The sequence below is a fragment of the Giraffa tippelskirchi genome, chromosome 9, assembly GCF_054371585.1.
Source record: "Giraffa tippelskirchi isolate mGirTip1 chromosome 9, T2T-mGirTip1v1.2.pri, whole genome shotgun sequence".
NCBI classification, from domain to species: domain Eukaryota; kingdom Metazoa; phylum Chordata; class Mammalia; order Artiodactyla; family Giraffidae; genus Giraffa; species Giraffa tippelskirchi.
The window spans coordinates 27,441,178-27,452,061 of NC_137283.1; the positions used below are offsets into that span (position 1 = coordinate 27,441,178).

At 47.0% G+C, this 10,884-nt stretch overlaps 1 long non-coding RNA gene across 1 annotated transcript; it reads right to left on the reverse strand.

Moving 5' to 3' along the window:
• Positions 1-888: 888 nt before the first annotated feature.
• Positions 889-4,791, reverse strand: LOC145520880 (uncharacterized). Its single transcript, XR_014064863.1, has 2 exons — positions 4,546-4,791; positions 889-3,713 (listed from the first exon to the last, which is right to left on the reverse strand). It is a non-coding gene; the product is annotated as an uncharacterized LOC145520880 (long non-coding RNA).
• Positions 4,792-10,884: the final 6,093 nt, after the last annotated feature.

Sequence of the window (10,884 nt, forward strand, 5' to 3'; positions counted from 1 at the left end):
TTGCTTCCTGACCTGCATACAGGTTTCTCAAGAGACAGGTCAGATGGTCTGGTATTCCCATGTCTGTCAGAATTTTCCACAGTTTATTGTGATCCACACAGTCAAAGGCTTTGGCATAGTCAATAAAGCAGAAATAGATGTTTTTCTGGAACTCTCTTGCTTTTTCGATGATCCAGCGGATGTTGGCAATTTGATCTCTGGTTCCTCTCCTTTTTCTAAAACCAGCTTGAACATCTGGAAGTTCACTCTTCACATACTGTTGAAGCCTGGCTTGGAGAATTTTGAGCATTACTTTACTAGCATGTGAGATGAATGCAATTGTGCGGTAGTTTGAACATTCTTTGGCATTGCCTTTCTTTGGGATTGGAATGAAAACTGATCTTTTCCAGTCCTGTGGCCACTGCTGAGATTTCCAAATTTGCTGGCATATTGAGTGCAGCAGCACTTTCACAGCACCACCTTTTAGGATTTGAAATAGCTCAACTGGAATTCCATCACCTCCACTAGCTTTGTTCATTGTGATACTTCCTAAGGCCCACTTGACTTCGCATTCCAGGATGTCTGGCTCTAGGTGAGTGATCACACCATCATGGTTTTCTGGGTTGTGAAGATCTTTTTTGTATAGTTCTTCTGTGTATTCTTGCCACCTCTTCTAAATAACTTCTGCTTCTGTTAGGTCCATACCATTTCTGTCCTTTATTGAGCCGATCTTTGCATGAAATGTTCCCTTGGTATCTCTAAATTTCTTGAAGAGATCTCTAGTCTTTCCCATTCTATTGTTCTCCTCTATTTCTTTGCATTGATCACTGAGGAAGGCTTTCTTATCTCTCCTTGCTATTCTTTGGAACTCTGCATTCAAATGGGTATATCTTTCCTTTTCTCCTTTGCTTTTCGCTTCTCTTCTTTTCACAGCTATTAAGGCCTCCTCAGACAGCCATTTTGCTTTTTTGCATTTCTTTTTCTTGGGGATGGTCTTGCTCCCTGTCTCCTGTATAATGTCACGAACCTCCATCCATAGTTCATCAGGCACTCTATCAGATCTAGTCCCTTAAATCTATTTCTCATTTCTACTGTATATTTGTTAGGGATTTGATTGAGGTCATACCTGAATGGTGTAGTGGTTTTCCCTAGTTTCTTCAATTTAAGTCTGAATTTGGCAATAAGGAGTTCATGATCTGAGCCACAGTCAGTTCCCGGTCTTGTTTTTGCTGACTGTATAGACATAGAGATGACTTTTTACTCCAGCTAACTGAAGGATAATCTTCTCTCGCCTGTGGCTCTAAGTTAGATGTGAGTGGGTACAGATTCCTAAGGTAATGGAAATTAACAAGATTGATGCCAAAATGAGGCCATGCCTCCAATCAAATGTTTTGTTGTAAATTTCAAAGCAAACTTGAACCCTGAAGGGAAGGAGTGGTGGGGGGAATGTTTGGCTTTGTTTATGCTGAGCCAAAAAAAGGTTCTCTGGTACTAAAAAGACCGGATCTGAAGTGTTCAGAGCCTCTTCCAGCCGCCAACGTTTCTTATGCAATCCCCTTTGATGACTAGTGCAAATTTATGAAAATACATGGAGGTGATTTCCCTGGAAATTCACCCGGGCAGAGAATGAAGGGAAATTGAGGCTCGGGGCAGAAAGCTGGGGCTGGATCCTGCCAAGTCAGAGACACAGGGTAGCTATGTGCCGGCTGCCTCCACCATACACACAAACGCAGGTCCCAGATCATCCGAACCTGAGAATGGGGGGCAGCTGGTGCCAGCCGTGCTGGAAATCAGATCGCTGGGAGAAGTCCCATCCAGTTCACTCCTATCAACAATTCTGTAAGTGTGTAGGTATTTCCCAACTGGAAATCACTGTCTTCCACTTTCTTGAGAAGTACTTGCTGCTGGCAAAAGTTGGAAAACGCCCCATTTTCTTACTCTGTTCTGAACAAGAGGGAGCTGGACTCCTTTCACCTCCCCATCACGCTTATGAGAAATGGAGTATTTCTTGCCATGTCAGTAAACAAATAATGTCACAGTCATTGGCAATTGCAGCCACCACTGATGGCGAGCCCTAAGGGAATGCAGGAAGGAAAAGAATACCTGCCATCTAGAAGCCACGTGCTATGGTGAGCCCTGAGGAAGCTCGGGAGGTGAAAAGATAGGATATGGTCCCCAGACAGCTAAGGTGCATAGTAAAAGAATGATTTCGGTGACTCTAGATTCTTGTAAAAATTTTTCCACATAAAGAGAAAAGCACTAAATTTCTTAATCTGGGAGTATCTGGTTTTAATTAACAATCATCTTTTGACAATCAGACTACCTGTCCTTTGTTGCGAAACTGTTATAAAACCTGGCTCCCAATTCCCACCCCGTCAGAGTAGTTCTCTCAGGGTCACTTGAGATGCTGCCTCCTGGGCTTGAAGCACTAAAAATCCCCCACCGCATAAAATGTAACTCTCAACTCTCAGGTTGTGAACACTGTTTAAGTCCACACCTACCTACAGAAACTCCCCCCTGTTCATCCTATGTGACCAAAAACTAAACAGAAGGCTGAAAGCCATCAATGAGAGAACAGTTGAGTCAAGCAGCTATCCACACTCTGGAGGACTCTGCACTAGGAGGAGAAATGAGTATAATCTCTGTCCACTGACCTGAGGAGTGGCCGTGTTTATCGCTCAAGAAGGAAGGTTGTGGAGGTGTGTGCAGGACACCCAGAAACGGCATCTGTCTTTGAACAGTAATGTACTTGCAAGAACAAGAATAGGAAACACACAGCTGACATGAAGTGGGGGCTGCAGGAAGCATTTTCCTTCTACTCCAGGTATCACTAGTTAAGATAACCCAGCCTCTTCCACGGACATTGTTCCTATGTCAGGTGAATCCCACAGGCCCCTTCACGAAGACTCCCCATATATGGCACTCTCTCCTTCCTACCTCTATTCCCCCCCTGGAGATGCCGCCAATTTTCTTCTGCTTATTTTAGCACTCATATACAGGTCTCATTTACCTCTAGATTTTAAGCATTTGAGTCCTTCTACCTAGGCCAGGCCAGTATGCCATGGGTGATCAGTAAATGCTTTCCAAAGCTCAGGAATGGGAATAAACACTGATTCAATCATTTGGAAATAAATTCCTAACACCTAGGGGAAATGACTAGTCAAGAAAGGCACATAAACTAAACACCAGGCAAATTAAACAACTCAGTTTAAAGAACCAGATATTCCATCCCTCACAGTGGTAACGCAACTTCAGGGGCATCAGCACCACCTGGAGGGGTGGTTATAAGATGGGCTCTCAGGCTCCACCCCAGAGCCTCTGACACAGCTGGGCTGCAGCGAGACCTGAGTGTCTGCATTTTCAACAACTTCCCAGGTGATGCTGATGCTGCTCATTCAGGGACTGCACAGCCCCACATTGAGAACAGCTGCTCTATAATCTTAGGGTAAGTTACTCCCTTTCAAGCAAAAGAAAAAATGACAAATAGCAAAGTGAGACTGGACCCAGGATTACCGAACAGAATTACACCTCTGCCTTCAGCTTCTTGAAATACAGAGCCCAAGCCCTGTTATGGGCTTCCCTGGTGGCTCAGATGGTAAAGAATCTGTCTGCAATGCTGGAGACCCGGTTTCCATTTCTGAATCAGGAAGATCCCCTGGAAAAGGAACAGCAACCCATACCAGTATTCTAGCCTGAAGAATCCCACGGTAAGAGGAGCCGGATGAAAAATAACACTAAAATACAAAAGAAAAACAAAATCATAAAGGGAGGATTTCCACGGAACATGGCATAAGAGTAAGCAACTCTGCTTATAGAAAGCTTGCTCAAATGTTTAAGAAAAACTTCGACACCCCAGTAGTTAAACAAAGACTTGAAAAAATGATTCCATTCATAGCCACCAAAGCAACTGCCCATTAGCCCCCTCTGGAACCCTGCAGGTGATTGCTCTGATCAAGTTTCCCCATGGTTCCTCCTATGGACCCACACGAGACCGGAGAAAAGGTTTGAGAGCAAAGGGACCATTCAGTAGCTTCCTCCCTTCCATCCCTCGGTCTGCCTCCAGAACCCTGCAGGGCTCCCCGGCCACCCCAGCAGAGGTGACGGTGACCACAGGGGTCCTAACAGCATCAGTCACAGAAAATTCCTGTTCCGAGTCAGGAAGGAGAGCACCAGAAGCCTAGGGACGTTCTCACCGAACCCCTGGGAGGGAGCAGTCTTTCCTTTACATGAGCGAACTCAAGCTCCGAGAGGTTTAAGTCACACCAGTAGCAAAATCAAAAGGAAATCTGGGGCTCTCAAAATCATCCTGAGCATCTCCACCATTCATTAAAAAAGACATTTTCTAGTTTTTGTGAAATCCAACCTAAGTGCAGCCTCAAGACCCAACCCGCAGCAAGCCCCTGAAGGCCGTCCAAGTCAGCAAGTAAATAAAACCAAAACACATGGCATTTCTCGGGGCCCCAAGACTGGGCCCCTCACTTAACTTCACAAGGAATCCACGAAATCATGCAGTTATTCCCGTTTTACAAACAAGCGAACCGAAATCAGAAAAGTCAGGCGATTTACCTGAGGGCCAGTGGATGGGTCTTTGTCTGAAGAGTCCCGGCGGTGTCTTCTTTTGCTGGTTTCCCAAATGAAAAGTGCAGCTTGAGGCCAGGTGAACACACTTCCAGATCTCAAGTCTCCCCTGCTCCCCCACGAGGACGCGAAGTCCCGAACTGTCCCCACAGTCTGGGCTCCGAGTCGGTGGCGGCATCTCGTGGGAGCAGCAGCGGGAAGCCGTGCGCCCGCGGGGCCGGAGCGGAGCGGGGTGGGAGGTGCCGCCCCGGCGTGGAGCACGTGGGGCCGCCGGCTGCGCAGACTCCGCGGAAGACGAGGGCTCAGGCCCAGCCCTCCCGTCACACCTGTGCAGCGCCCTGCTAGGGTTAAAACTCGGCGCGACGCGCGTCGTGTCTGACTCTCTGCAAGTAACCTCATGGACTGCAGCCCGCCAGGCTCCTCTGTCCGTGTGATTCTCGGGTCAAGACTCCTGGAGTGGGTTGCCATTTCCTTCTCCAGGGGATCTTCCCGACCCACAGATGGAACCCGGGTCTCCTGCATTACTGGTAGATTCTTTACCATCTGAGCCACCAGGAAACCATAAGTAGATTCCCAATAGTACATGAAACATGCTAAACTGTTCTGTGGCTCAAACTCAACTTGAACGGGCCCTCCTACGTTTCACGTGGCAGCCCTGTTTGCCCGCCTCCCCAAGCCTCCAGAGGGTAGAACTCGGCTTGTAAGTGGCCGGCTAGAGGCCCCTGTTGAGTTCAGTTCAGTCCCTCAGTCGTGTCCGACTCTTTGCGACCCCATGGACTGCAGCACACCAGGCCTCCCTGTCCATCACCAACTCCCAGAGTTGGCTCAAACTCATGTCCATCGAGTTGGTGATGCCATCCAACCATCTCATCGTCTGTGGTTCCCTTCTCCTCCTGCCTTCAATCTTTCCCAGCATCAGGGTCTTTTCCAGTGAGTCAGTTCTTCGCATTAGGTGGCCAAAGTATTGGAGTTTCAGCTTCAGCATCAGTCCTTCCAATGAATCTTCAGGACTGATTTCCTTGGATAGACTGGTTGGATCTCCTTGCAGTCCAAGGGACAGAGGCCCCTGTAACAGCCCCAAACAAGGATCCCTACTCAATTTCTAAACAGATTACCTCGGGTCATGCCAAGCACTTAAACTTTGTGCTGAGCACTGAAATTATCAGCATTTTTCTTCATTGGTCGTTAAGTTACTTAGAAATAGTTTCCCCTTCCAAACAGGTGAGGGCATTTCTTCGGTTTGTTCTTCTATTTATTAATGTCTACCTGCGCAAGGCCCAGGGACCTTGCGCAGTATCCCTCTCCCCAGCCCCTCAGGAAGGGTTATTATTTCTGTTCTCCAGTTGTAAGTGATGGACTCAGGTCCCGGACAGGCCAAATGCATCCGCCTTTCTCCTCTCCCCCTTCTCCCCACTACTCCCCCACCTTCCCCGGTTGAAGAGCAGAAACAAACCTCCCCACGTGGGAGGAACATGCCAAGCACAGAGAGGTCACGTGACCAAGCGCCTTCTGGAGCCCATTTGCGGCTCCTTTCCTAGAGCTGCCTCAACTGCTGGATAGGGGAGGTGGAGGGACCCTGGAGGCACCCTGGTCCACTGTTTCTCTGGCTGTCTTGAGCATCAGAACCCTTCAGACCCTTATTTAAAACTCTGGTTCCCAGGAGACCCCACAGGAGCCTCAGAACCCCCAGGGTTGGGCCTGGGCTCTCCGAGTGAATCGGATGCCCATTTCAGGGTAAGAAACGCTGCTCTGGTCCAGCCCATGTATCAGACTGCTGGGAATCCAAGACCAGGGGACCAAGTCACCCAGCAGGTTAGTGACAGGGTTATGGCAGGATCTTAATGGTGGGACCCCCCAAACCCAGAAGCCCCCACCCCAGTAATTCTTTAAAGTGACTTTCTCTCCATCATCATCATGTTCTCTGAGATGGCCAGTTTTCAGGCTGAGTGGTTTGAAATAAATGAACAGCAACAACACCCTTCCAGGTCACAATATTAAAGGTCACCAGAGCTTGGGGCAGGCAAGGCTGTTACAGTAATATGCCTTGCCTCTTTTAATCTTCACAATGGGGCCAAGAGGCAAAATTATGGCTTGGCCCATTTCTCAGATTGGGAAACAGGGACCTTGAGCAGACAGCTGATTCAGCTGAGCTCAGGGGAAACTCAGGCATGACATCGCTGCTGCCTTCAGGTCCTTAGTACCAAAGCCACCTGTGAGATACTACGTTTAGCCCTTTGCAGAGAGTGAAGCCCTTAAGCATCAGGTCAACCCTGGGAGGCAGGAACTGTTGTTTTCACATTTAACTGATGACTCATTGACAATAATGTGTATTGAGATTTATCATGTAGCAGGTGCCTCGCCAGCTGATTTTTTTTCACACCTCTTGTAATTTAATCCTTTCAACAATAGGTCCTGTTTCTCTACCCATATTAGAGAATGGGAAACTGAGGCCTGGAGACCTGAGGAACGTCCCCAAGTGCACACAGCTGCTAATAGCACAGTGGCCTCCACTTTGATGCTCTTCACCTTGAGAACATAGGCTCCCTGAGGGCAGGGCTCTGGCTTTGTGGCCCATTTTCCCTCAGGACCATGCACACCAGGATGTACATAACAGGTCTTTAATTAATCCAATTCAATTCAACTAAAAATGCAACTCCAGGGACTTGCCCGGTGACCTAGTGATTGGGAATCTGCCTGCCACTGCAGGGGACGTGGGTTCGAATCTTGGTCCAGGAACTATGATCCCATGTTCCACGGGAAGAACAGAGCCCACATTCTAGAGCCCGCAAGCCACAACAAGAGAAGCCACAAAAACGAGCAGCCCATGCACCGCAACAAAGAATAGTCCCTTCTTGCTTCAGTTAGAGAAACCCGTGTACAGCAACAGAGAAACAGCACAGCCATAAATAAATAAATCCAACTCAATACAACAGACTGAACTGTTAAGCCTCTCTTGAAATCCAATGGAACCTGCCATGCACATCTTGCCTCCCCAGGGCCCAGAATAGGGTCTGGCACTCAGAAGGTGCCCAGAAGGTCGCCAGTGAACAAGTTCCAGAAAGAGGTGCTCTTTCCCCCTGTGTGTCCAAGCTGAAGGTCTGCAGAAAGGTCTCTGTGTCAGCTGCACCCCAGCCCCCAGCAGGCATGTGGCCCCTTGGAGAAGGCAGACCAAACTGCAGGAGCCTTGTTCTCAAACAGCACCAGTGGGGCCAGGCCTCCCCCCAGGAAACCCTCCCCCTTCCCCATCACCCTATTCCCCTCACACACAGTGCTCAGTACCCTGGGGACCTCGCTCAGCCCCTCCTGCCAAGAGGCCTCTAGCTTCAGGATCCAAAGACTCAAAGCTCAGTCCCTTGAAAGAACTCAGTCTAAACCTATGTGATGTTTCCTGGATGGTTAATGGGTTATTCTCTGTTACCTCCATCCCTGGAGACCAGCTTACTCTAGTCTCTGCTACATCAGGAAGAATTTACCTGTGTGTGTGTGTTTCCTTTTCTCATGCGGGATGGACAGGTCAGCAAAAGGACAGGGAAGCCCAGGTAATCCTTGTCTCTTGGCAGTGGCCAACCTTTTAATAAACAAGCACCCTTTTGTGGAAGATAATTTTCCCAAGGCCTGGGTACAATTTCGGGATTCTTCAACATTACATTTATGTACACTGTATTTATTACTATTACACTGTGATATATAATGGAATAATTATACACCTAACCACAATGCAAAATCAGGGGGATCCCTGAGCTTGTTTTCTTGCAACTAAAAAGTCTCATCTGGGCTTTAAAGGCCACTTGGACTCAATTCAAAAAGACAACCTGCAACCCAAGGTTCACTTTAGCAGTTTTATCATAACCAGGACTCCAGGAAGCAACCAAAAGTCCACAGGCCGATGAATGGTAAAAGAAGACATGATATAGAGCTGCAAGCCATAAAAAAATATTGAAATCAGGCCATTACCAGCAACACCCATGGAATGGGGATGATCATACTAACTGAGGGAAGTTACTCAGGGAATGACAGATAGCCCATGACACCTCTTATGGGTGACCTCTAAAAACTGATACACACCAACTAAATTCCTAAAGAGAAAAAGAATTACAGAGTTAGAAAACACACAATCCCCAAAGGCAAAGACTTGGCGCATACAGGAAAGGGAGAAATTAGAAGGTTGGGATTAGCATACACACCGTAAAAGAGATGAAACAGATAATCAAGAAGGACCTATTCCAGAGTCTAGGTGACACTCTTCAAAGCTCTGTAATAACGTATCGGGGAAAAGAATAGAAAAAGGAACACATACATGTATCTGCACCAGTGAGTCCGGTGGCAATACCGCCCAAACAAACACAACATTCTAAATCAATATTTAATCAATGTAAAATAAGAACTAACTCTCCAAAGAAGAGAACTGACAAAGATATTTCTTTCCCTTAGCCTCAGCACCTGGGCTGCTGTCACATCCCTGGAGCCTGAGAAGACTTGGACCCAGAAGTCTCCACTGCTTTGGAAAGGAAAAAGCAGTGCAGGACACGCCTGCAGAGCCAACCCGCTTTTATCTGACGCCTGCAACCCGGGGAACAAGACTGCAATATCCGGATCCAGGCAGGTCTCCCTATACCTGAACCAAGCCGCATGCACTGAGAAAACACTAAACTTTCTGCCCGGAAAAGCTTAGAAATGGAGTCACCTGGGTCTCTACGTCTGCTGGCACGGCCTCCTTCTTCAAAGCAGCGCCACTTTTCCGACAACAGCAATGTTGGTCCACGATGGGGATTTGCCTGAGGGGGTGAATTCTTAGGGAAAAGAATGGCTGAGAGAAATGCCCTGGGGTCTTTGTTCTGGCATATTCACTGGAATCAATAGGGGAGGAACACAGGTTCTCCGGGGTCTGGTTGCCAAGCAACCCAGAGCGGTCAGGGAGCAGTCTCTGTCCTGTGGATGTTTCTTGAAACTGCAACTTCCAATCTAGTGCTCGGGAGCCGTTCACATTCAGATGGATTTGTTGTTGTTCAGTCTCTCAGTCTTCCTCTAAACTTTTGAACCCCATGGACTAGAGCACGCCAGGCCTCCCTGCCCATCACTAACTCCCGGAGTTTACTCAAACTCATGTCCATTGAGTCGGTGATGCCATCCAACCATCTCATCCTCTGTCGTCCCCTTCTCCTCCCGCCTTCAATCTTTCCCAGCATCAGGATCTTTCCCAAGAGTCGATTCTTCCCATCAGGAGGCCAAAGTATTGGAGCTTCACCATCAGCACCAGTTCTTCCAATGAATAATCAGGGTTGATTTCCTTTAGGATTGGCTGGTTTGACCTCCTTGCTGTCCAAGGGACTTTCAAGAGTCTTCTCCAACACCACAGTTAAAAAGCATCAACTCTTTGATGCTCAGCCTTCTTTATGGTCAAACTCTCACATCCATACCTGACTCCTGGAAAAACCATAGCTTTGATTAGATGGACTTTGTCTGCAAAATGATCTCTCTCCTTTTAAATACACTGTCTGTGTTTGTCATAGCTTTTGTTCCAAGGAGCAAGCATTTTTTAATTTCATGGCTGCAGTGACCATGCGTAGTTATTTTGAAACTCTGACAATGTTTCCACTTTTCCTCATCTATTTGCCATCAAGGGATGGGACCAGATGCCATAATCTTAGTTTATTTAAAGGTTGAGTTTTAAGCCAGCTTTTTCACTCTCCTCTTTCACCCTCATCAAAAAGCTCTTTAGTTCCTCTTCACTTCTGTCATTAAAGTGGAATCATCTACATATCTGAGGTTGTTGATATTTCTCCCAGCAATCTTGATTACAGCTTGTGAGTCATCCAGCCCAGCATTTCCTATAATGTACTCTGCATATAAGTTAAATAAGCAAGGTGAAATACACAGCCTTGATATATTCCTTTCCCAGTTTTGAACCAGTCTGTTGTTTCATGTCCAGTTCTAACTGTTGCTTCTTGCCCTGCATACAGGTTTCTCAAGAGGCAGGTAAGGTGGTCTGGTATTCCCATCCCTTTAAGAATATTCCTTTAAGAATGTTTGTTGTGATCCACACAGTCAAAGGCTTTAGTCAATGAAGCAGAAGTAGATGTTTTTTGGAATTCTTTTGCTTTTTCTATGATCCAACGGATGTTGGTGATTTGATCTCTGGTTCCTCTGCCTTTTCTAAATCCAACTTTACATCTGGAAGTTCACAGTTCATGTATGGTTGAAGCCTAGCTTGAAGGATTTTGAGCATAAACTTGCTAGCATGTGAAATGAGCAAAATTGTGTGGTAATTTGAACATTCTTTGACATTGCCTGTCTTTGGCATTAAAATGAAAACTGACCTTTTCCAGT